Source organism: Neodiprion fabricii, chromosome 3 (genome assembly GCF_021155785.1).
Source record: "Neodiprion fabricii isolate iyNeoFabr1 chromosome 3, iyNeoFabr1.1, whole genome shotgun sequence".
Taxonomy (NCBI): Eukaryota; Metazoa; Arthropoda; class Insecta; order Hymenoptera; family Diprionidae; genus Neodiprion; species Neodiprion fabricii.
The window spans coordinates 2,086,640-2,114,051 of record NC_060241.1 but is presented as its reverse complement, the minus strand read 5'-3'; the positions used below and the strand labels follow the sequence as shown (position 1 = coordinate 2,114,051).

Genomic DNA, 27,412 nt, shown 5'->3' with positions numbered 1-27,412 from the left:
TTCCTCCCGATCTTAAACGTATATGTACACATGTTGCCCAACTCTTCACCCTTTTCTTATTCACCTTTGTTGTCTGCGCTTTTAATCGCTCTCCACTTGTGCTTTTCCTATCATACGTACGTGTCTCCTCTAACTCTCCCCGATCACAAAATTTGTTTTCGAAGAAAATCGAGCGAGGATGGATCACGCGCCTCGGTATATAATTACAAACATCGAGTAAACACGTTCCTCGTGTATGCGTATGTATACATGTAACGTAAATATATCTACGATACACACGTGTTCTCGTAACTAACCATCTCGGAACTTGACGCCGTTCTTCAATGTTCCCCGTAATTACAGGTGCATGGTCGTACGTGGAAGCTACAGGTAGGTATAATAATTCAGCACACCCTCCTCGATATTCGTTCATCAACGTGTAAAATTTTTCATTTTCTCAGTTTCTAATTTTTTTCCCTCCCCATGAATTTGAATAATCTTTCCCACTTAAGGTTTGTCTTAGATTTTTATCATGAATTAAACGTTTCTCAGAAACATACCTAACGGAGATTGTAGAAAATCCATCAAAGAATTATTATACAATTTATTTCATCTTACAGTTTGACGGCTGGATTTAGCGAAACATATTGCCAAAGAAAGTAAAACAGTTCCCAAACAAAAACATTTATAACTCAATATAATGAAATTATTTTAAAATACCCGAGCTTTATAAGCTTATCCTTCAGCCCTGGCTTTAGTTGCGTGTCTGGTTCAAAGGTGAATTTTTTTCTTTTATTCCCCACGTACTTTGTTCTATTTTTCATTATCTGAAATTCAAATGTACGTGTAAGATAATCTACGCGTGTCTGTGTATAAAAACCCTGCTTTCAAGCAGAAGAAAAACGCAGAAACATTCGAAGGAATTTTATTCACACACACACACACACACACACACACACACACACACACACACACACACACACGTCGTAAGCATACGTGAACGAAAATCTAATAACGCTCGGTCACAATCAGATTTTATTTCCGTTTGTAGGAGGGGAAAAATCCCCTGACATCCACTCTCTTAACGTGCAAGCTTTGCCGCTCCGAAAATTTCGGAAGATAAATACGTTTCTATATATTATCAGGTGTAATTTATATTAATTCTCCAAAAGCAGGAACGACGATAATTCAACTTTATATAAATGACACAAACTTTTTGTCTGACTGACAATCTTTCATAACAATAATAATTGTTACCCTCTTATTTGCAAACCTGCGATATAATGACAACGTATAACAATAAAAATTGTAGCCCACCGCGTGTTTGAAAAATAATTTGTTTTCCCTATTTTCGTGGACAGGAAAAGATAAACTCGTAAAAAATATGCGAGTAAAGGATTTTATGATTTTCTTTCTTTTGTCTTCTTCTTCTTTACTTCGCTATGTCATTGTTTTGAAGACGTTTGCACATGATCTGTATACGAGACAGTAAGTTTGTTATACTATGAGAATATAAATTTATACATACACGCGTGGAAAAAGTTTAAAGCTCGAGTCGTCGCAGTATTTTTAGCTGTGCAGATCTATCGGACGAAAAAAAAAAAAAAAAAAAGAAGAAGAAGAAAATGGAGACGAAGAAGGAGAGCTAAGACGTCTTTTGTATTTGTTTTCAATAGTCCAGTTCGGGAGATAATATCGTATAAAATAATGTCTGCACGCGGCTTACAGTCACGACCTAGCGTGGTGAATGGGCTTGGCTGGCTGATCAAACAAACTGTTATACATTCAAGAATTTGATTGAGATTCCCTTCTTTCGCCGCGTCTTAGTCATACCTACAATCAGTCAGGTACCAATTATAGGACACCGCTTGGAAAGAATAAGAAATAAAATTCTTCGACAAATCGGGAACGACGACAAAGCGCAGTGATAAAAGCTCTCAAAAAGTACGCGGTAAATTTCATAAAACATCATCAAGAATCTCGATTGGATTCGATTAATTGTTGAAAAAATTTAGGTTTATTGATAATTTGTTAACCGTCGAGTTAAAAATCAATCATTTTTTGGAAATTTTATTTCTAGATCGTCTGTGAGAGTTTATAAAATTAATGTATGCCTAAGTTGCGATGTTTAAATTGTTGATCGATTGTAATTTTAGAATATTCTTTTCTAACCATTTTTGATTTGATAACTACTCAATTTGGGACTGTGAAATTAACAAAAAAAAATTTTTTACTTAAAACACAACAACACCTTAAATTTCCTTGAACAATTTAGAACGATCCGCGGTAGCTTTATTTCACAAAGCATTATTCGACAAGAAACATGTTATAAGTTATGATCGTTTCTACATGTAGCTGACGGCATAGCGATTAATCAACGACGAGACGATCGATAACAAGAAAAAAAAAAACAAAAAAAACGTACAAGTCGTCACAAAGAAAAAGGGGAATAACCTCTTCCGTTTACCGTAGTTTAACAAATTTCGTTTTTAATAATACTAAACAATATACAACATACCCGTGACATAATAACTTTCAGTCGGAATATATTGATATTATAAGTTACGTGTAAAGTTTCACATTGAATCAAACTTATAATGTCAAGCATTTGGATATCTATAATAATACAGTTGGTAGATGAACGGAGCTTTTTTTTCAAATACTAAATCAGAATAATCGAGACACGAGGAAAGAAAAATGATGTGACGTCATAATCAGCACGGGGCGAATTCGATAACATCCGTTTATCAGAAATTTTCAGTCTGGATTACAGATGTAAGATTTTGATTTCTTTCACGTACGTAATAATGTAAGAAATACTTTTTTCTTACTACTACTATCAACGGAAAAACTTCAAGACTTGTTTATCAACGTAAAAAAGATAAAAGCAAGCTTTACAAGTAACAAGCGAAGGTTTTGGTTATTATTCGATGTTTAGAATAGAAAATTTATTCGTTCAGAGACTCAGAAAAAAACAAAAACTTTGTTTTTTGTTGACCAGTGTAATGGAATGATCGGATTGCCGCATAATATTTACTTGACAAAAGCTCGACCCCCTCCCATCATTTTGCTATATTTAAATTTCCCCCATGCCCGACAAGCTGCTCATTGGCAAGCACTATAATAACCAAATCGAAGGTCAATCGAACTTCGATCTTTAACGGTTTACACACGCCTGCGGACTGCAAAGCTCCGGAAAAGTAAATCTCAGGGGGTAAAATATACATGTAAATATATACGGTGCATTCCACGTCAAATCAACGGGTCATCGGCTTCACCTTCTCGGATTTTCACGTCGAATAGATTTTTTCATTCGTTCCAGCGAGAAACGGTGCCTCTAATTTTTCAAAATTTTTCCGTCATTCCGATAAAGTGTGGCGACACGAAATATCCTTTACACGAAGAATGGACGTTTCCAAAATCGTTGAAATTTTTTTCGTTAAATCAGGTACTCTAAAACACATCTTTTCCCCATGTTTTTTTATCAAGAAGAAAAATTCGAAAATTAAAAAAATATTCAAGAAGCTTTTTGAAGCCGGAAGTTTTCGTGCTGATTTTGATTATTGGATTTGGAACCAAGGGTAAAAACGAGATGCTTGAATCGTTTGTGTTTCCTGATATAAGGATCCTGAGAAGACGAGGAACCGTAAGAATAGAACGAGTATAATATAGCGAAGGGGTATTTTAAAGTGGTGAGTTTAAAGTGCATCGCCGATGTTGTTCGGCCGCAAATGGAAACGTCAAATAATTGGCGATGCAGTTATATGCATAGACCACATTCGAATGGATTAGGTACATATATAAGTAGAAACGAGAAATTCGAACGACTTCCGTTCCTCCTTCATACTTCCTACATACATGCATAAGAAAACACACGTCCCTCTGCCTACCTACGTATAATAACGTACCTATGCGTAAAACGCGCGTGACTTAAACATCGCACGAGCTGGCGTTGGTGTAAAAGTAGACGTTAAACAGACCCGTTTATACACACTACGATGATGGAGCATTACTGATATTATTATCTGACGTGGCGTTAGAGGGAAAGAGAAGGAAGAGGTCAGTGGCGGCAGATGGGAACCCTCCAAACTCTCCAAACACAACTTTGCAACCTCGGCGTGGCGTCGTTGGTTCCTTTAATTTCACAAGTAACGAGGAGTGATCCGCGAATCGAGTTGGTCTTGAAAAATTTGTCGAAACAACACCGTGATCCGATGTGAAGTTGAAGCAGCTCGAAGCTTTTGCGACGTAAAGTTTCAATGGAGAGGTTGGAGTCAGATTATCAAAAACAATTCAAAGTATTGGTCATTCTTCCTTAACGAATACAACGAGCTTTGTATCCTCACAATTACGTCGATCTCGTTCCAATTTTACGTTGGATCTTGATTAAAGTCGCGATTTAAAACTTCGTCTTTTATTCGTTCGATCGATATTCAACCAACGTCTGACGAGTTAACGACGCTGACGGTATAAGTTGAGTTTAACGAAACTGTAGAAGAATGAGACGGAGAAGGATAAACGTTAGGTTTTACGGAGAGTTCTGTTTACCCGATGTCATTATACCGTACGTATTTTAGATCGCAGTCATAGCCACTCACAACAAACACTCTTCTCTTCTTTGGCTAGCCTGGCGTCTTAGTTTTCACGAATCGCATTTATCGAGCTTTAAAAAGCTTACGTCACACCCTGCTGCAGCGCAAACCACGGCCCTTATCCCCCTCCGTAAACTGCGTATACAATTGAGTTTAAACATGGTTTAAACAACCTTTGATTACTCGATTCGGTGCGTCGCGGGGCCTCCGAGTCAAAATGGCGTCCTAGTTCAAAGATTTTTCTCTTAAGAGGGATCAAAGGTGGGAAGAAGCGAACGACAAGCTTTTGTCGCCGTCGATCGTCGGGCTTTCATGTTCACCGACTAACTATACAATCGGTATATGTATGTATACACACGTGCACACGAAGGATTCGTGCATGCACCGACACCATGATTTTCCATTAAAGCTTTGGGACAGCTACTTAATAATGAGGTTAAGCGCGTCGCCTACCACGAGAACATGCAGCAAGTAACACGCAGCGACTGACTAATTGCGATGTCAAACTCGAAACTGTATTTCCGCGTGACAAACTTACCCGTCCGAGTACCGCGTGAGAAACTCGACTGGAAAGTTTCATATCTTCAGACCGTGTAAGAGGAGCTAGAAGGATAATAATGGAGGGTGAGAAAAGAGAGAGAGAAAACAGTGCCGCTCTGCAAGCTTCGAGAAAACTTGAAAAACCGTACGTTTACAAAATATGTAGATTATACGTATGACATACGTTTCCAATTAACATCGAGACTGATATTGCAGACGATTGAATGGTTCGTACCGGAATAAAGAGTTCTTATCGACCGTCTTGTTACCTCTCCGTGAACATCGCGTAGGGTAAAACATTAGACAGTACCGAACGTTGTCCGATGTTTGTTCAGTGTTTTTACCACTTACAAAAAAGGTGAAGTAGATTTGAAAATAAGGAGAATTGAAGAGAGAAAAATAAAAGCGACAAAGTCGAAAGAAATGCAGAGGTTAAACGAAATTCCCGACGAAAATAACCGCACACCATGCCCGACTGCTTGAATACCTGACAGCCCAGCGTAAACATAGGGCAGCAAGCTTAAGGCGCTTCTGATCTTCTGGTTGGCTTCAAATCCAACCCAGCCAATATCTTTAAGACAAGCGCGATATAAATTATTTGTAACTTACTTCCGGTATTTAAAACCGGAATGTTATAACGACTAAAAACAAGGGATAACCGAAAAAAGTCCAAGTCAAACCGACAGGTTAGAAACCCACCATAGCTGACTTGGTCGATCGGTATCAATGACAGAATCGTTGGAACTCGTACGAGATAACAGAGTTTGACAAAAAACGTCAGGTACGATCTTCGATGAAGCACAAACACAAACACACCCACACATGCACGGTGTCGACGATCTAGTTATCACTCACGTTTTGAGTTGAACGATAATAGGGAATACCAAAGGTGCGGTAGTTTCTCCCTTTCGAACCGTAACCGCGACACTTGGCACACCGATGGATAAGGGAATCGAAAAAACTGATTCCCAAGCTTCGCGGTCTTCCTCCACCTCCTCGCGGAGGCAAGAAACCCACCCTTCGAAGCTGCTAGTCGGATGGGGGTGAGCTTCTAAGCCGAGTTAGTATAGCCGGGCGATGTGGAGTGTGGACCAGTGGCGTTTCCCAGAGCGTCCGGAGTCCACTAGGCAGCGCCGACTCTCAGGCTCTCCGATACTCGCGTTACTCTCATCTCGGTTTCTCTCTTCATCCGGCAGTCCCGACCCTCTCTCCGTCTCACCGCCGCTATCTTACAAATCTAAAATTACACCCAGAAACTCTGGACGCCACGGGTTGTACGTGTACATTATACACAAACTTATCCTCTCCCTCCCCACATCTATATATCTATAATGCCCGGCGTTAAAACGCCTTCCGACTTCGGCATGCTTGCAGGGCCAAACACCTTCCCTCCCCCCCCCCCCCCCTCAGTCACTCTCTCTCTCTCTCTTTCTTATTTTTTCTCGGGGTGACCGACTACTCAACTGCAGTTTCTATTCACGAACGCACAACGCGTGTGTAACTCATTCCCCACACGGAACATTTACCTCCGATGAACGTACCGTGAACATCCATGATGGATATGCAATACACCTCTATTAGACCATCCATTTCAACCGAAATGAACTACATTAAGGCTCCGTTAGAGATCCAAATATTCGCGCGTTGAACCATCTATCAGAACTCTAGTAGATATCCACATAGATCTTCATTGGAGATATCATGGATTTTATGGGAAAGAAATGAATACCTTTAACCGACGTTGTTTTTATATCATCCAGTCCAGTTTACGTGCGAAACGAAAGGGCCGTGATTTGAGACCATTCACCTCCTGGCGGTTGTCTATAGTACCTACAATTATGTGCGTGGATATTCATAGACAACCAATGGATATAAATCACCGGTTTCAATCTGACCGTCGATGTCGTTGATTTGTGTAGATAGACGTCAGAGATTTACCACGGATATGGATCTTTTACGGAAACGTGGATCCTGTATGGACCTCTAATGGAAAGAGTGTTCCGTGTGGGTCGAGTTCACCGGTCTTCGAAATCTCCATTGACACCAACTCGCAGGAGAAGAGTCGCTTCCTGAAGTCGGGAAACGAGTGTAGAAATCGATCCGGTATTCAGTAAAATTTACCCCATCATGAAGCTTTCGAGCATTGTTGTGTAAACTCGCGAACATGATCTAAATATCTACATTACCGCCTTGCCAGTTCCCTGAAACAAATCAATCAACGTCGTCTCGCCTGTTATGATGGCCTCAATGCCTGACCACGTCAGTTTTTCCGATTCATTGATAGTGAGACCGTCACTACATAGCATGTAACAGTTTTTTCAACTGTACCCAAGGTAAGTGTACCAGTCATCGATCCTATCCCAATTATTAACAATTTTTGTTTGTATCTGTTTGATTCTTGGTTCCAATGTTACGAAAAAATAAATTTTTAGTGTCTAACCCTCTAGCAATTGGTTTTAGTTATCAACAAATTCACAACTTGTGCCCTAAATTTAACAATTTTTAACACAAAAACGGTTAGTAATTGGATCTAAACGTGTCGATAACCGGTACACTTTCCCTTACAAGCAACAGTCGTTCCATACGACGACGATGAAGTTACCAAACTTAACGATGGTTCCGGAGCGTTAATTACAGGTCGTACATTTCGCGACGAAGCGAAGCATCGAGTTTCGATACCGGTGATCAATTGTCGCGATGAAAATTGACACGATACGAAAACGTCGCCTGATATCTGACGATCTCGTGAACGATGTCGGACATCGGTTTATAATGGAATAGCGTTGATCATCCGTAGGGGGAATGGACCGAGTTAAAATGTAGGCCATACTGCACACCGAAATACGCAAAGGCCTTTCGTTAGTTTAGTGACACACGAGGTTCGTCGTAACCGTTCGGTGAGAAAGAGGGAAGACGATGAGACTAGCTAGGAGAAGAACGACCAGAGTAAGAAGATCGCGATAAAGAGGAAGAGTAACGCCCTGTACAAGACCGAGGACAGGTGGACGTCAAAAGCACCGAATCATCCTTCCTCCAAATAACTCGTTATAGCATCTCGAAGTGCATGCTGCTCTGCGTGTAACGTACAAGCCCAACGCTAATCTACTGAAATTTGATGGAAAACGTTAGGCTCCTTATGAATTTTACCTTCGTAACTTCTATTTTGATTTCTCCTCTAGTCATTGTGGTAATTGCGTTCAAATTTTAACATCTTATTTATCAAAATCTCGCGGAAATTTGAAATTAAAAACAGAAAAATAACTACCAGAGTAGTGATGCTTCACGATTTTCTTCCGAGTTGTGTACCTATTGTATAATACCGCGATTTGTTATTAGATTTATAAACAATTCCCAGAACAAATTCCGTTTCTTCTTTCTCAATTTTCGAACGGTTGTTAAAACAGAATTTATACGTTTATGCATATAAGTATATATATATATGTATATATATGTATACGCAATATATACACCGTGGTAACAGCGGCGCCACGTTCATGCCAGCTGTATATCGTTTACCGCAATCAGACTGTCCTAAACGTTTATTGATCATCTAATATCCCTGAAATCTTTAAGCTTCAACTTTGAGGTCGATGTCTTTGATTTTTTATTTTTTTTTTTCGCTTTCTTCTGTATCTCTTTTCTTAAATAAAAATCGGTGCGAAATTATGCTAAATTAATCGTTTTTACCATCAATCGAAGCTGTCGTCTAAAACATTAATGGCACGGTAGTGGTTTTTACAATCAATACGTCCTTGGCATAGAATATTATTTATAATTTGTCTTCGGTTATCGAGCTTGAAAATTTTTTCAAATTTTTCACCAAAATTTTCAGAAAAGAGTCTTTCGACACTTTTGTAAAAAACAAAATTCTGCAGAGATCTAAGCAATGCTTTTTCACATACATTGTAATTATCTAATATTCAATATCTTACTTGCTAATTTCAAATAAGAATAAACAAGTCTTTGCGGATGAATAAAATAATATACGTGTACAAATATCTGGAGTTACAGAGTCTTGTATGAAATTTTGCTTCAAGTTCCACTTGAGAAATGACTCCTGGTTGAGAAAGAAAACTTAATCGCTTTCTCGTGTACGCCTCAAAAGCTTCGTGTATGCAGTAGCTACGTGCATATTTGTATACATAATAGGTAGGTACTTTATTTGCATGTATATGTAAGCACACACACAAATTCCAGGTGTATATATAGTATAGAAATAACATCCGGTTTCCGGAGTGCATACCAACGTGCATTTAATGCGTTATAAAAACTCTTGGTAAAATTTGTAAAAAAAAATCGCGTGAAAAGATTAAACCTAAACCTATGACAAATGAAATTGTTCGGAACACGGATGAAAACAATGAAGTTGGAAAGGAGAGAGATCGAGGAGAGCTGAATTCCCGCCAAGTCGTTATCGCACCGCGTTGCCGTTTGTTAAGCGGTCGCTATTTTTGCAAATCGCTTTGTTTAACGCCACCAAGCGATTTAAACAACGTCGATCCCTTCCTCAGATTTATATATACGTATATTGTATACATAAGTAGGTGACGGTAGGCATATTATTATATGGATCAAGGTGAGGCGCCGGCCTATTACTATCATTATTATTTCACTCTCCATCTTTATTTTTGTCACTCATTCTGTAAAAATATACCGTCGTCCGCCTTCTTCAACTTCTCATCGTCACTTCTATCCGTCCGATCTATTATTGTGCGAAAAAAACGAACAGGATCGCAGATTAAATCCGTCCACCATTGTTTGTTGTATAATCAGTCGATTTTACGAGTTAGAATATTACCAACGGCATACATACGCAATTGTAATACTGTTATTACGTTGTCTATTTTTCTTCTTTCTCTTCGCGAAACGGAGAGAAGATTTTGACGAAAAGGAAAAGAAAGAGAACAAAACAAATTGGAATACCGATAATTGTGAGGAAGAAGGAAGGTCGAAAAAGAAAATTTTTTTCTTTTTTTTTTTTCTTCGTTCCAACTGACGAGGAGCACGAAGGGTTTGTATCGACGAAGAAATTATTGATACGCGTATGGATTGAATAATGATAAAAACGCGTTTCACGGTTTGAATATCGAGAGATGAACGAGGGTCGGCGACATGATTGTGTACGTGCACACATACATACATGCATATATATATACATAGATATATATATGCGCACGTTGTAATTCAACCCCATATAACATACACGTGGTAGGTAGAGGGTTTAATTAACTCTCTTGTCTGCCGGTTGCACGCTGTTATCTCTGATTCAAGTTTCATTTTCCACCCCTCGACGCAGGCTCCTAAAAACGTGCTTTTTTTCATATTTACATTCGGGAGAGGGGAAAAGTGTATTGAATTTCCGCCTCCGCGCACACAAGGCTTGAAGTAGAATTTCGACGTGCGTGTAGCGGTTTCGTATTTCGATACCAGTTGAGGAGAAAAATGACGAATGTCGCTATGACGGTGACGAAGTTTTTTTCCATCGCACCGAAAAGCTTCGTGTTCTAACGATCAGCCTGAAATTCCGACACAAAAAAAAAAATGCAAGAAAACGAAGAAGAAGAAGAATATCCAAATATAACCTGCCGACTTGTCCTCCATTTATACGACACATATTATTATACAATATGAACCTTGGCTGTATTTTCCTTTCGCGTTATTGATTTGCGTATTGATATTGAGGTGCGGGGTTGAGGTTCCGAATTTGAAAATTCACGAAAGCGCCAAATTCCGAATTATTTGACGGCGAAACTTGAAGTAACGAAATCAAACTTTGGAGAAACAACAAAGTTTCGAATGGCCGGAAAACCGACGGGTCAAAGTTCCGAAACGCAAGATTCCGAAAAATAAAGTTTCGATAGTGTGAAATTCCAAAAATTAAAATATACTCACACAGCGTAGTTTAATCAACGAGTAGGTGTAAAAAAAAAATGAGAAAAACCGAAAATCAGAACGACCAGGATTCCGAAGGTAAAAATATCGAAAATCCAAAACAAAAAAAAGATCAAAGTGGTGAAATTTCACCAAACCAGAAAATTTGCAGAATTGAAAATCTTGGATCATTCGGTATTACGATGTTTCAGATCTTTAAATTTCGTCACTTTCACACTTTCGAAACTTTGACTTGTCAGACTTGTGCTTTTTCAGCATCTTTCCCTCTCGGAACTTTAAGCTTCGGGTTTCGGACCATTCGAAACTTTGACATTTCGTCAAAGTCTGATTTCTTTACTCGGAGTTTCGCCACGAAAAAAATTCGGAATTATACGCTTTCGGAATTTCAACCCCGCCCTGAAGTTAAAACGACAGATGTTTCGATCGTCCAGTCTTCGCTCGTGTGTATAATATGCATCAATATTTAGCATACGCGTGTTTTTCTTCCTCACACCATTAATATCTCAGCCAGCTTGTCGTGCTTCGAGTCGCGGTGTACGAAAATTTGCGATTCACGTAGGCGTCGAAACCTTCTCGCGTCATTTTGTTTTACCTCTTGTATTTTTCCTCATTTTTTTTTTTTTTTTATTTCTAATTAGCCTAGTACTCAGCAACACGTAAACACACCTTGACTATAAATAATATTTTCCACCGCCACCGGAAAACTTGCGCGTGATTTTTTTTATCCACAAATGAAAGGGAACGAGTTTCTACTTCTCGTGGAAAAAAAATTCATCGTTCGTTCTACCGTAAGAATAAACACAACGTTACAACACCTGGATTTTTCTTCCCAATTATCTCATCGAATTTACTTTATTTCAATTTCAAACTGTATCTCCAACTGTCCAATAATTTAACTCAATCCACTTTCCTTTCATGTGCATCGCAAATTCAATTTCACGTTAAAAATTGCGGGATAATTGCCAAAATCGGAAACTAAATTTTCCTGTATCATTATAAATTCTCATCAAAGTATTGAAAAAAAATTACACTCGTCTAATATTATTATCGCTTCACGATGAAGAAAAATGTTGAACAAAATTCCGGATGAATTATAAGAATTCACCTCGTGCGCCGGAAATGGCTTCATTGAATGTAAAAATTCTTGTTCCCGATTATAATCCCTCTTCCAGCAACGACTATATTCGAATATATGTCTGTATATATATATATATATACATACACATATATCAAGCTTCGAAACTTTCTAATGTGGCCTCTGCGGCATCGAAGCCGATAAAGAAAAGTCGACTAAAGATACGAGTCGCGTAGGTGAAACGGTCGAGATTTCATCTTCCCTGATCCGGCCGCAGTAACGGGATGATGGCTCACTCGGTGTATTTTTATTCCATGGATACAAATTGCTTTAAGAAGATTTCGCCGTCGGCCGAAGGCGGTAAAAGCTTAGCTACGAGAGGCAAAGCGAGCCCCGTGCTTGCAGATGCACCAGGAGCTTTAAAATAAGCTTTGTTATCCAGAGACGTTCGGACAGCTTTTCTCATCGACGTGCAAACAACGGCTGCCCGTTTGTTTTCCGTTGGTGAATTTCTTTCACCATCCTTTCTGTTTCTCTTTCTCTCCTCCATTTCCGATTCTGTTCACCAAGTAATTTATCATAATTTTGCTAAAAAAAAAAAAAAAAAAAAAAAAGACAAGTCGGAAAAACACAGTTTTTTGCGCGATAATTTTCATCGACATGAAATAGAGAAGAAATTATGATCTCTGTGAATATACATATAGAACATTTTATAGAATCGATCGGAAGTTTGAACGATTTTTCAAAAATCGTATCACGCAATCGGTATTACTAAAATTTATTTCAGAGTAATAAAAATGGTATTTTCGTATCCGATAAAGTCGAATATGATAAAATGAACGAAAGGCTTCGTGGGAATTAATGACGCTGACATTCCTGTTTTGAAATTCCGTTCGCACGGCGAAAGCGCATTATTGAATTACACCGCGCGGGATAAAATCGAGTTAGAGATTTTCTCCTAAAGCTTTCCCTCCGCTTTCCCCCAATTTTCCACTCGCTAATGAATCTGACGGTGAAAATTTCAACCAACACGTATATACAACCTTTCCAAAAATTTGTGGACAATTATATTTCGTTATCCCTGCTGGTGCAGAAAGCAACCGCGCCTAAAAGCTCGAGTCCGAAGCTTTTATATACCTACACATTAAATTATAATATATATATATATACATCTACACTATACGTGTTATACACTTTGCGAAATATATATATATATATATATATATATATATATATATATATATATATATATATATATATATATATATATATATATATTCGCCGATCATTCAGTGTAGCTGTATATAATTAACCGCTTTGTGTCATTGAAATTGCGTCTTTTCAACCAAGATTTTTTTGATTTTCTTCTTTCTTTTTCTCTTGTTTTCATTCATTCGCTTCGTTTTCAGATTTTTATTTACGTTTGTTTCAACTCTGCTCGCGGGAGAAGATTGCTTTCTCAGATCTTTACAACGAATCAGACGACGAAGAATAAAAGTGATTTTTTTTTTCCCACACACACCCAACTAAAAATAATTCAATTTCTTTTTCCTCATCTCGTAGAATCTTTGTGAAACATTTTCGTCACTCGGCGAGATATCATCGCGGTTGAAAATTTACCTGTATATATTCGAGTTAAAAGAGTGTGCGAAAAAATAAGTTACAATTGTAAGTAAATAAATAAATATATTCATATATATATATATATCTAAAAAAGTAAATGATTGTATCGGTTCGTGAAAATGGAGAGTGAAAAAGCGTGCAGAGTAAATGGAATGTATATAATTAGAGAAAGCAGCACGAATATATGGCAGATGGTTCGGAAAATTCCAGGATTAGGAAACTAATGGAAATATCAAATTAGTGGTGCGGATAAAGGCGGAGTTGTGAACCGGATTTGCCAGTGTAAGTAATACCAACCTAATAGTCATAGGACCCGGAGCAATATGACCGTTTTTCCGATGCGTTAGATCCAACGCTGAAACGAACCCATTTAAGAACAACTGTAGCGAGTTATTCACCCCCCTCCCCCCGTCGCCTACCAGCCGACTCTTGGAGCAATTACGCGAATTGGCAAAGACAATTTCTCCCCCGGGATACCCCTCGGTCCTCTTCCCTGCCTCCCTAACCTCCATTCATTGCAGCACAGCACAGCTGCAATAGTGACGATAAAACCATTACTGTTTCAAAAGTACTCGATGCCAAGCTGAGGGCGTACTCCCGTACACGCGAGTCAAGGACGTACAGTCTGGTCAGAAAAAAAAAAAAAAAAAAAAACTGTGTAAACCAAGGTTAGAAACGTCTCGTTGCGGTCATTAAAAATTTACGCATAATTATTAATACGATATTGATTTTCGCCAACTGACAAATCTGGTAAAAGATGGATCAGAAATGAAAAAAAAAATCGTTCCAATCTTCAGGTTAAAAGGATTTAGCTTGAAATTCTGTTTTTGAAAATAATACGTTTGCAACCGGCGTGTTATTGGCTAAATATTGTACAATTTAATCAGTTCTTAGCCTCGTGCCTTGCAAGATAAAGAGGTAGGGAAAAAAAAGGGGGAAAGAACACGATCTGTTTGTCCAGATGTGGTAAAAGCTGTGTACAAAAACAAAAAAAAAACGCACCGAGCTTGTCACTGTTTTCTCAAGACTTGATTTTCCCAACATTAGATTACGCGTGAAAATTTTTATAAAGTTAATCCACAGACCAATTTCAGTGAACAGTAACGCGTTACAGAACGTTGTATGAGTCGATAAAACGTACGTAACAGTATTCTGCGTGTTACAGGCATAGATGTTGAGAAGAAGAGATAAGAAAATGAACGAAGCCGCATGTTCCAGAGTCCAATAAAAAATACACAATATAACAATAACATAAATAATAATAACGACAAAGAACAAGGTCAAAAGTCCTGACAAGATAATTGATCGACCATTGTCTACTTCCTGGATGTCTTGTACCTTATACTCGTGCGTATGTTGCACGATTGTATATGTGGTACATACACATATATATGGTGTAAAAGGTGCATGGGTTATGTTTTATTATAAGCTATGGGAGTGGCGTTGGAGGTTGATTTCTTGAACGATATCGGACAGCTGGATGGATGCAGAAGCCTCCGTCACACGAGCCGTGAGCCAACAAGAGAGATGAACGTTTTTAAATTACCGTGCATGCATGGAAGCATGACACCATCTTCGTGGGTCAGTTGAAGTCGGATCGAATCGATTGGAGACGCGTGTGCGTCTACACGCGGTACACAATGGTAATATTGAGACAAGTATGAGAAGAAGAAGATATTATCCCTCTAGAAACGAACTGAGATAACAGTCGTGACGTTGTCCGGTGTACCTACCCACGATGCAAGGAAATAAGGTGAAGCGATGCGCACACGCGCTTCATTTGAACCAATCGTAAAACGTATCCAATGCGATGTCGTGTAGGTTTGATATTTTGTCATTCCTCGGTGTTTGCATCGTCGTAGATCGGTATTTTCGGTAAACAGAATACACGGAAATAAATGAGTAACCTATTTACGTGACTTCTGTGACATCGTCTTGGATATGCGGAGACTGAGGCTGTTTCCTTGCATCATGGGTGCAGGTACCGTGTCTGTGACCTCACGGTTGCTTCTTGAATGCGATTACGTAGCCAAGCGTCGGTGAATGAGAAGGTTAACGGCGTGTGAACTCGGCAAATACCGTCATGATCCCGGCGACACTTGAAGCCATGAAGCTCTCGGAAAGGGCAAAAACTCTCCTAGTCATGCTCCTCGAAACGTCAACAAACGTATCAGGTGGCACCTAACGTCAATGCCGCAGTAACGGCAGCTATTATAAGGGATGTCGGCAACCAGCCCAAAGCAAACAGACCGAGGGGAAAATACTCACCCGAATGGCGGTAGTTTCACGTTATACGCACTGCACTTCTCAATCTAGGTATTCAAGCGCTGTTTAGTGCGGATGTAAAAAACCACAAGCTTTTTTTGAAAGATAAGTGAAAATTTGAACCATTTCCGTTCATTTCTTCATTTAATATACGAAGAAAAAGGGTGAGCTTGCTCAGTCGGTAAAGGTAGGACTGTTACGTGACCTTAAGACAGTGTGATAAAAGTTGGATGAGTATAATATTTGCCTTTTCAGCGATTGTTTGCAGCGTAGGCGTAAAAGTTACACGGGTAAGGACGATTTCTGATATGATCGAAGTCACACAATCGGGTACCAAGAATTGATTGGACAGGTATACGCGTATTCTTGATGGTAAAATAATACCTTTAGGCTATGTTTGTTCCTCCCGCGTGATTCAAACAGCCGGTTTATTTGACGTCCGTGATGTAATTCGCGATACAGTTTCTTTTTGTTTCTTTATTTTTCTTTCTTTCTCTCTCTCTCTCTCTCTCTCTCTCCGCCATGTCGTATGACGTCAACGACGTCGACAAGGAAAGTTGTTTGCTTCCGGAAATTGCCTGATATATTATTATTTTCGCAATATCGCCGGTGTAAATCTTGACTCAGCCTCGGGATCAACAGGACCCCGGAATCTTTCTCTTCCCCTTTTCGCCCTTCTTTGAGAAAAACTCAACGTTTTCTTGACTTGTTTACACCATTTCATTTTCCTTTTTCTTTTCTTTTTTTTTTCTTTTCTCCCCCGTAATCCAGGTAAGTATTACGTTATTACACAAGTGAGGAAAGTTTACGGACAATGCAAGTATTATACGTGCAGAATGAGAGACGGTGTAAATCACGATGGGTATGTTCTACGAATCGCGGTGACGATTAAATATATCTGAAAATTTTCACTCCCGTTATACCTATATTTGGATATAATAACACGCGGATTAGATCAGAGGCAATATTGGGCAAGGGCAAAACGATCTCTCTGACTGTATTATAATAAGATAGTGACCGCGACGAAATTAACATCACGACCGGATATCTGTCGTATAAAAATTCCAATTAAAATAAACGCGACGATGACAGGATCGGACGTGTTCGAGATATGCGGGGATTATATTCGTTATAATATATACGCATTATATGGAATACATGAGCTGAGGGTTACATGAAAGATTTGATGGAGTTGGCTCTAAGGCGAAGAAAGAGAGAAAGAGAGAGAGAGAAAGAGAGAAAGTAGAAGATGTTAAGAATACAGATAATTTAAATAATTCAAAGAACTTACGATCAACCGAATAAATCATCCACCGCCTTTTATCGAATCATTAAATTTATCGACAATGTAGGATATTCAGATGAATGTAATTCGAAACAATATTTCCGATCACTATGAAAACACTGTCACACCATTCGATTCGGCAGGAATGAATAGTTTATAAGTATCATTATGATAAAATGATACCGAGTCTGTAACATCTTCGCGAAGCGACTAGTTCTTATGGTTTTATTTAGCTGTACACATTTATATAGAAAAAAAATATATGTACATCGTCATGGAAACACAGAGTGAGAGGGATAAAAATACCGAACAAGCTGAACAGGGTTCGTAATTGGAGTGAAGCGTATTCGTCGTTTTCCCGTTAACCCGTTAGAGAGAAAAAAACCAAGAAAAACCAAGAAAATAAAAAGAGAACGAGTTGAAGGGTTTGAATAAAAACGGTAGTAAAAAAGAAAAAAAACTGAAAAAAGAAAGAAACTTGAAATAAAACACAAAGGATTAAAACATCCTTTATTTTTCTTAGCTCCCCTGCAGCATCGGAAGATGATATCGTAGCGCCACAACGACGAAGCTGAGCAACAGCAACTTCACTGACTCGCTCGCTAACAAGCGAACAAGTTTTAATGATTCCGTATAATTCCAGGGTTCGTCCCTCCCCGCATGTTTGGCCTCGAATTCAATTAATTTTCAAAACCCCGACCCTCCTCCTCCTCCTCCTCCTCCTCTTTATCCTCCCCCAAACCCGACAGAAATTTGAATACGAATCATTAGGCCTCCTTTATCCGGCGTTTGTCCGCTCCCTCACGTCCATGCGATTCGATACTCGCACGCGCGAATGGAAACAGAAAAAAAAAAATAAAAAAAAAAAAAAAAAAAGCACGAACCACTTTAAAGGATTTTAAGACACGATCTTCGCGGAGTTGATATTATTCATAGTATACAGTGTGAATTCCTGACACGAAATAATTGTTCGTCATCTGCTACATTTTAACGCGCATGCGCTACGATCCGAGAGCAATTGTTTCCCAGGGTGACCAACTGTCGCAAATTTAGACGACAATTCGCCGCGATGTATGTAACCTGAAAAATTTTTGTTACAGCTGATCGGTGTTAAGTACAGTGAAATTTTTCGCTAAACGGATTCTTCTTTACAACCAACAGTCTAAAAATCTCCCGAAGCACAATTCACACCTTAATATTGTTCTGAATAGCGGACACTCCTCAATAACGGACAACATTTTTAGTCCCAAGGATGGCCGCTGTTGGAAGGTTTTATTTGACAAATTTTCACCGGCAACTGTATAAAATTTTTAAGGTTACGTTCACGACGGTTGGTCACCCTGGCAAACAACCTTTCTCAAATTGTCGCGCGTGCGCATTAAACTATACCAGATGACTGACTTGTCTATCGTTTAAAAAATTCACACTGTACATTATATACAGAGTTTCGTCTCTCATCGGTATACGATTTATAGGACAAGTCAGCCGGACAGGTTGAAAAAATTATGTCGAGAGATATATTAAGCTTTACCTGGCACCTCGGGGTCCTTCGTGTTTTAAAGATTTTTAATCGAGATTTTCGTAATTTGAAAACTTCTGCTTTTTAAAACATTTTTTTACTACCTCCAAATTAAAAATTATCGTTGCGACATTTTTCGTCTCGTGAAATACACTTACGTGAATCCCCCCCCCCCCATAAAAAATAATTCAGGTAAAAATATTAAATTGCTTCGTTGCGCGATCTCAAGATATCAGCAATGTTATACCAGACAAAGTTGTCAGCTAAGGGTTAAACCTCATGCCTATGATTTTGAAAAAGCTCTGTTTCAGTTTCGATTCCTTCTACCTTGACGTCGGTAATGCTTCGAAGCCTGAATGTCCGTAACACTTTGCTCTGATAATTAATTACACAACGATATTAAATGGACACGCCTAGGCATACCGAATGTACAATAAAAGACAAACGTGAATATCTTCATTAGCCGCGGTCGGCGAGCCGTCAAAGGTTGGTTAAAAAGCACAGCAGCAACAGCACAACGGGGTGCAATTAAACCGAGCTAATGAGACGGTGAATGTAAATTGAGGGGAGAGGGGGAGACATTTATTTCGTTTCATCGCGTGTCTGCTCAGTGTCAACGATATGCCACGAAAGGTCAAATCGCACCTACGTAATTATCGTACGTATATGCCGAAGCGAGTGCACGACTCGAATGCACCTTACATATATATATATATATATATATAGAAATGGATGACTCGTTCCCCTTTACGACGTCTGAGTAAGCGAGTCACGCAGGTGATGATCAAAGGTGAGAAAAAGAAAAGGTAAGAGGATACTACGTACGTAGACAACGCTCAGCGCAATAATTTCGAAATGGCAATCGGTAATTACTCTGATCCAGAATTCTGCACAGTCACCGCTCCTAAGCCGGGAGGATCACAAGTTTGCTCAATCAATTCCCCACCAGCATTTCCGAAGATCCGAAAGCCAGCGGTGTGCGGATACGTATTAGATGGCTTTTCAAACAGTACGAATACGGTCGATAAACCGTAAGCCAATTACCGTCGGTTATAATCTTCGGCAAATGATCAGAACTGTAATCCACTGTACGATGATATAATTGACATGGATTTAAGAAATGTATTATCTTAAATTTACAATGATTTTTAAGGAACTAAGATTTCGAAATATTAGTGTCTTTTGGTTTTATTTAGGTTTAACGAATGTCAGACAATTTCAAAATTGCGAAATAACGGTTTTTCAACAGTATGAATCGTTACGGTAACGATACTAACTTCAACGTGATTAAATCATGGGGTATAGGTTATTTTTCGGCAAAACGAATGCGATTCTTGGTAAAAATCACATTTCTGATAACGTGAGAAATGATAAAATTCTAGCAGCACATCAAAGGGCGTATAATTTTTTTTTCCTTCATTGCCAATCGTTCCGTAACTTTATTTTCAAGCCAAGTGTTGGAAAAAGAAAAAAAAAATGTTCAAAGCCAAAAGAATGTATATCGTATAAATTTTTTGTATGGAACGGTTGGCAATGAGAGAAAAAAAAGAAATTATGCACCCTTTTGATTTCAGATAGCTATATAAAGCGAAAAGGACGTAAAATAAGTGTAAAGCCCTTTTGGAATTGGCACCGCGACGTTTATAATCAGACTATACGCAAGCTCTGAATAATGTAATTTCGTCGACCCAACGAAGGTGTGATTTTTCATAGTATAAAAAAAAAAACACCCTCGATCCGTACAACGTAAAGGCGTAATAATATACACGCCGAAGCAACCTTTGAGAAAACACAAACCCTTGAGGGAGCCCAACTGTATACCTATAATATTTCGTAATGAGGCTATAAATCAGATTTTAATTATTCTCTGGTCATTATCACAAAATGTTTTAGATGTATTCGCGTCAGGACGGTTCTGCACCCCTTTACAGAGTGCTTATCCCGAACGACGATCTTTTTTTCCTTATTATCCTTATAACCCTCGTTTGTTTGACGTATGAGAATTAGAGGAGAAAGGGATGGAAAAACGAGAAATCTGGGAGGGGGTGACTTTTGAATCGGCCGACGCTTTTCACCCTCTGAAATAGAATTACACTTTCCTATTGTTATTTCGATATTCTTAACGTAAAACGATTCATAAATGGATTAATATTCATGAGTCATTTGGCTCGCTTTACTCGTTTCATTATTTGCCCGTCTGTATAATCTGAGGCTATTAAATAACACTTTGTCCGCACGACTTGATACAGCTGCGGATAATACGGGTGTCAGGTTTATGAAACTATTCGTCGAATCTCATTATCTACAGAGGATTTTGATTAAAAGTCCAACGTTAAAGAGTATCGCGTTGTATGCATAAATGTGATGCCGCGACAGAGAAAAATAAGAACGATTAGACGAATAGAGAAAAGGAATAAATAAACAATAAAGGTGAGAAGGTGAAGATAAAGGGCAGGTAATCAGCGTCGCGACAAAATAACCGTCTCAGTCTTTCGCGAGCTTTGTCAGACTTTTACAAATTAATTATCCTCGGTGTTGAAGGTTTTTGATTTGCCGTCTTGGACTTGGTGCAAGAAATGAGCGTCAATTCTGCTTCCGAAACAATCATAAATTAAACTTAAAAAGACGGATCGACGTATAAATATATATAGAAACGAGAGAGAGAGAGAGAGAGAGAGAGAGAAAGAACGATCCTTCATTCGGCCTGCACGCGTCCCGAACACCGATGCGTAGCTGCTGCACCCTTCAAGGTCGAAGTTGGAAGCCTGAGCTCGTTAATCACAGAGCTAGTTAGCGTAGTTTCGGTATCAGTTAACAAAATCTGAAACGGTAGCCGGGCGTCCAGCGTTCCTTACCCTTCTTCACAAGCTGACAGGATAAAAGTGGCGACTTGGTGGATAGAACGAAAAGACGAGGAGGATTATACGAGCTACAGGTAAAGGACTTTGTCCGTCATGTTGAACGTTGGAAATCCGGCACTTTATGCTTCCGGAGAAACAAACCGACGACTAAAAATTCGAAATGGAGTAGCTATCGTATTGAAATAGCTGTGAGAGGAAGAGAATGAGGAGAGAGGATAAGACAATTGGTTCCAGTTTTTGGTCCCTTATGCGATTCTGAAGATCTCGACTCGGCGAGAAATTTAATCATCCCTTTAGCCTCCACGCGTGAGTGCAGAAGAAAGGAATGGGGAGAGAAGCTGGAGGAGGTGATAAGTTGACGTCGAGTTGCTCAAACGGAAGGTTTCTATTAGAAAAGTTTGACCGTTTATCGTACCTTGGAACGGTGGATAGAGAATTGGGGACATAAATTTAGGCAGTCAAACTCCGAGTCGCGTTGTACGAGCAATTTTCAATTCCCAGCTCAAAGGCTCACGATCATCTTTGAAAGAGATTGGATAGCGTCATTTTTATCACGAGTAGACAATCGATACGACCGATGATCTACGGGTTGTAAATCGGTGATTTCACTCAACTTTTCCCCCCTCAAAGCTGCAGCGAAGCCAAGTCTGGTTGTAGGTGTAATGGAAGTGTTGGAAGATCGGCGCAACTACGGTGAAAGAGAAGCTGCTCGCCTGCGTGCATTGGTTTCGAGACCATGCAGCGAAAAATACCGTACGTACCGTAACCATTAAACACCGACGACGATGAACGAGAACAATAGTGGCGAGCATGTAAAGCGGACAAGTTTTCGTAAACGCATGTCGCATTGTACCTTTTACTCGGTACGGTTGTACCCTTCCATTCGTGCGTAGATTCGAGCAGCCGAGCCGCGCCGGACTTTCAAAGAACGGAGTCGCCGCAGAATCGTCGTCTGGGCGAAGGCGAACTAACGAAACGAAACGCGAAGTGCGCAATGCCCGCGACAACGAAGCATAAAGGCTTTGTCTCGCCAACGGACCTCGAAAGCTCGGCGAACCAACGACGACAAGTTCAAGGCGGAAGCTTTGACTTTTGCTAGAGTGTAGGAAAGGATCACGCTTCTCCGGCTTGGCTCTCCCTTTGCGGCTCGATTCGATGGCAACCATGCTCGGAAGAACGTTCGATGAAAGACAGAGAGAGAGAGAGAGAGAGAGAAGGGGAGGGAGACTGATCCTAGGCGTAATAGATTACAACCCGAGTATCACGAAGTGGGTGGAGCAAAGCTGTAGGAATTAATTCCAGACAATCTGGGAAATCCCGAAACCCTTTGGAAGTCGGTGCCGAGAAGGAGGGGTCGAACAGTGTTAGGTAATTAGCGATGCCATCAACAAACAATGGGAGCCAATTTAGGAAAGACAATGGTCCAACCAACGTATAACAATGTGCAGAATAAACTTTTCGAACCACATTTTGACGCGGCGGTCAAAACCTCTAACTCTCTAGGTGTCGGATGCAATTCAAGGGTGTCGAATCAATACTCTTAATTGACAATTTTATCTCGGATTTAACCGTATCTACAGATAATATTGTGTATACGATAAAGCATACAGTTTATCATTATTTTATGCGCAAACACAGGGGGAGGTTTTGTTCCTCTTACTTCACGACCTTTACAATTTCACCGAAAGTGCGTGTATGTTAGGCATTTTGAGGGATGTAAGGATCAAAAGATAAGGGCTGGAGAAAAATGAAACCACGTTTACGATAAAATATGTATTCAAGTAACGATTGAATTGAAAAATAATATCGGAAACCTTCGCACCTGAAAATGAAAGGGTTAATTAGAAGAATCCGAAATGCGCAAGTGAATGCATTTGGTGAAAGTGAGTGCGATGTTTTTTCTTCTTTTTTCATCATAATTATAAATGTCCTGACAGCGAATTATCTCAATAACACTGACGAATCTTCCGCCTAGGTAATAAGGCTTTGCAAAAAGTTGAAATAATGAAAAAATAAATCCAAGTAAGACTAGATCTATAGTTAACTAGAGATCGACTTATTAATAAAATCAGATAGAACAAGTACCTCAAAAGTGAACTGCAAATAAAATTAGCTGATGGAAATTTGAGGTAGAATAGTCCTGGCAGTGATCACACGTGAAAGTGAAACCTCCTTTACAACAAGTGCATTTTTCGTACCACCGCTCCATTCATTTGATTCACTGGATCCGTTCGACAAGACGTGGTCATAAAAAAAAAATTGCCAATTTTTTTGTTTTTTCCGTTTTGTCTCTTCAATACCAACGGCGGACTTCAAAATGTGAAGCTTCTAATGCGCAGCTTCATCCGTCGGGCCCTCTTTCGATCGATTTGAAATATATCGTGTTATAGAAAATTTGCAGTTTATACATTATTATGGTTCTGAAATAACAATATATCCGTTTGACCTTGAATCTGTGAGAATGAGTTATCGAAACTTTGAGAGATAACGATGAAAATTAATACAAAAAGCAAAAATACAGAACAGGTTAATTTCGTTTATTAGGGCATTTCAGTCATTCAACGGCTTATAGAATCAATTTGATCCGACTTGAGAACGGCCCAACGGATGAAACTATACAAATCGGAAGCTCCATATATTGGGACCAAACACCCCTGGAAGTTTCAGCAGAATCCGTGTTGCGGAGGTTTGACACTATGAACAAGAAATTGTGAAACTCAGCACGTCGCTGAAAACTTTAAAATCTGGTAAGAATTTGATAAAAAATGCATATAATTTCCGACGTAAAATACTAATCCCAATTGAAATTTTATGTAGTCAAATGTTCCAAAAGTCGAAGTTTTTGCCAAAAACGTAACGTGTATTACTTGCAACTTATCGATCTTCGTTCAGGCGATCGTCTTCCAACCAATTTCTTCCTAAATTCCACATTCCTTCGAATGAAAAATGAGAGATTTCACCGCAATCCTTTGAAAATTATCGTGGGATTGAGGTGTTTCGGTATATGGGGATTTTCGAAAAAACAGTTCAACAATTTTTCATACAAGCACAATTTTATTTTCAATGCAACGTGTCTCTGTGCAGGTTGGATACATATTTTTGGTAATTTTATTTCTACCGTTATCGTAAATTCGGATTTTTTGCAAAATCTCGGGTTTCGAGGTCCGAAGTCGTGCTCAAGCTGTATCGAAACAGAATGTCGTAACGCAGACCTTCGGTAAAATTCTTAACTACCCTGGTTGAAGATATAGATATATATGATTTGCATATGCATATGGAATAATAATTAGACACGGCTTGGTTCTTCGAACTTAGATCTTCTCACTACTTGGTCGGGATGATCGGACCCGCTACACCCAAATCACTTGCAGACACCAATGCTGGGCCTGGACTTCGCCGCATGTGAGGCTTGGCATTGACGGCCGGCAAGACAGCGGCAACGATTGCGACGGTCAGAATCAGCAAAAGCGTGGCGGACTTCATGCTGCGGAATCGATGAAAATTACGATTAATCATTTTTCGAGAAAACTCACCGGTTGATGCGATTTTGAAAACTCGGAGGATTCCTTTTTACGGAGAGCCGAGGAGACGTGTGACTTACGTTGATGGTTTTAGCGGGTCAACGAAGGTTTTCCCCAACTGTGCTCTTTGCCCGTTTTCCCAATCCTTTTATACCTGCTTATTTACCGCGTCGCAACGCCACGCGTCTCACGATTTTTGAGTAAAATTTAAAAGTCCTTTGTTCATTTTTTTACGATCGGCAGTAAGAGTTTCATAAAAATGTTGTTACAATTTATCTATGGCACGACTTATTATTTTAACGTCTTCGAGGTAAACTGTTTTAAAAAAGAAACAAAATTGTCTCGATATCCGTATTATCTGCACGGCTGAAAGTAGTTCTCTGAAAAGTTGACTCTCACGTTATTTTTTTGGCAAAAACTTCAATTGAAATTTTGTTCGCAGTCAAGCGTTCCAAAAGTTGAACATTACCAAAAAAATAACGTTAGAGTCAACTTTTCAGAGAACTACTTTCAGCCGTGCAGATAATACGGATATCGAGACAATTTTGTTTCTTTTTTAAAACAGTTTACCTCGAAGACGTTAAAATAATAAGCCGTGCCATGGATAAATTGTAACAACATTTTCATGAAACTCGATTCTCCGATTCCCGGGCACTCGACACGGTCGCGATGCGCTTACTGCCGATCGTAAAAGAATGAACAAAGGACTTTTAAATTTTACTCAAAAATCGTGAGACGCGTGGCGTTGCGACGCGGTAAATAAGCAGGTATAAAAGGATTGGGAAAACGGGCAAAGAGAACAGTTGGGGAAAACCTTCGTTGACCCGCTAAAACCATCAACGTAAGTCACACGTCTCCTCGGCTCTCCGTAAAAAGGAATCCTCCGAGGTTTTCAAAATCGCATCAACCGGTGAGTTTTCTCGAAAAATGATTAATCGTAATTTTCATCGATTCCGCAGCATGAAGTCCGCCACGCTTTGGCTGATTCTTACCGTCGCAATCGTTGCCGCTGTCTTGCCGGCCGTCAATGCCAAGCCTCACATGCGGCGAAGTCCAGGCACAGACGCCATCGCCATTTCTGGCTCCGAGGGCAGTTCAAAATCAAAGGAATCGGTGTATGTAGATATTTTGGATGTAGCGAAGATCAAGATCAAGTAGTGAGAAGATCTAAGATCGAAGAATCAAGCCGTGTTTAATTATTATTCCATATGCATATACAAATCATATATATCTATATCTTCAACCAGGGTAGTTAAGAATTTTACCGAAGGTCTGCGTTACGACATTCTGTTTCGATACAGCTTGAGCACGACTTCGGACCTCGAAACCCGAGGTTTTGCAAAAAATCCGAATTTACGATAACGGTAGAAATAAAATTACCAAAAATATGTATCCAACCTGCACAGAGACACGTTGCATTGAAAATAAAATTGTGCTTGTATGAAAAATTGTTGAACTGTTTTTTCGAAAATCCCCATATACCGAAACACCTCAATCCCACGATAATTTTCAAAGGATTGCGGTGAAATCTCTCATTTTTCATTCGAAGGAATGTGGAATTTAGGAAGAAATTGGTTGGAAGACGATCGCCTGAACGAAGATCGATAAGTTGCAAGTAATTCGGCTTGAACTTTCATATTAAAAGAATATGATTCCATCTATATGAAACGGATGAAATTCTTGACGTGTCAACCGCTTAATCGTTAATTCCTGTTTTCAGTACGGAGGTAAATCAATCCCCGACGACGACAGGAATTATGAAGATGTTAATTGTTTGGATTTCCCACTGATTCACATACAACTCGTCCTCCGACAATAAAGAGAAAAAAATCCGAAACAACATGTTTTCACGGGAAAGAAAATCATTCGAAACGTAACGATAGTTAGCGATGACGAAAATTAGGAGAGGGACTAGACCAAAAAAAAATGAAAATAAGACAATGCATTCTGCAACCTGTAACTGAACTCAAGTCAATGAGCGTGCATTCGTTAAATTCTGATATCAAAGGGATAATATAGGCGAAAATAATGCCACACAGCTGTTTGTTCATTTCTGCGACATGCATCAATCTATGCACGATGAAAGTCGAGAAGAAATTTTTCATTGAAAACAACGACAAAGTCATCGTTATTATCGTAAAAATTCCACGAATAAAATAAGCCTGGTTACGAATTTGGGGGGACTTTTTTTTCACTTACGAAGCGAGTTATTTATCTACGAATGAATCCGACATGTAAGTTGCACGAAAAGTATGCGTAA

The 27,412-nt window shown here is 39.3% G+C and overlaps 2 protein-coding genes and 1 long non-coding RNA gene across 4 annotated transcripts in view; 2 read left to right on the top strand and 1 right to left on the bottom strand.

Annotated features, from left to right (window-relative positions):
* The window catches only part of LOC124178035, a 108,550-nt gene that overhangs the window by 16,425 nt on the left and 64,713 nt on the right, over positions 1–27,412 (bottom strand). Inside the window, exon 1 of one of the 2 annotated variants that reach the window (XM_046561112.1) lies at positions 5,110–5,168. The exons of the other annotated variant lie outside the window; for it this stretch is intronic. The gene's annotated coding sequence lies outside the window, so the exon portion shown is untranslated. Of the gene's footprint in view, positions 1–5,109; positions 5,169–27,412 lie in introns of those variants that run through there. 2 annotated transcript variants of the gene reach the window in all.
* LOC124178034 (tyrosine-protein kinase transmembrane receptor Ror) overlaps positions 1–27,412 on the top strand; it is a 125,145-nt gene that overhangs the window by 37,787 nt on the left and 59,946 nt on the right. The gene's annotated exons all lie outside the window — the stretch shown is intronic.
* On the top strand, positions 260–26,600 carry LOC124178046. The gene is made up of 3 exons (XR_006869712.1): positions 260–287; positions 2,099–2,105; positions 26,291–26,600. It is a non-coding gene; the product is annotated as an uncharacterized LOC124178046 (long non-coding RNA).